Source organism: Gekko japonicus, unplaced genomic scaffold (genome assembly GCF_001447785.1).
Source record: "Gekko japonicus isolate JY-2015 unplaced genomic scaffold, Gekko_japonicus_V1.1 scaffold3962, whole genome shotgun sequence".
Taxonomy (NCBI): Eukaryota; Metazoa; Chordata; class Lepidosauria; order Squamata; family Gekkonidae; genus Gekko; species Gekko japonicus.
This window is the reverse complement of record NW_015164779.1, coordinates 5,472-5,683: the sequence shown is the minus strand read 5'-3', so window position 1 is coordinate 5,683 and position 212 is coordinate 5,472.

Below are 212 nucleotides of genomic sequence, written 5' to 3'. Positions count from 1 at the left end.
TCCTTGTCTGCCCTGACCTGGATGGTGCAGGCTAGACTGATCTCATCAGATCTCGGAAGCTAAGCAGGGTCGGCCCCGGTTAGTCCTTGGATGGGAGACCTCCTTGGAATACCAGAGGCGGGAGGTGGGGGCAGGCTTTATTCAGCCACCTCTCTGAATATCCTCCAGGCCCCCCAGTAGCGGTCAGTCACCAGAGGGCGCCATGACTTCCA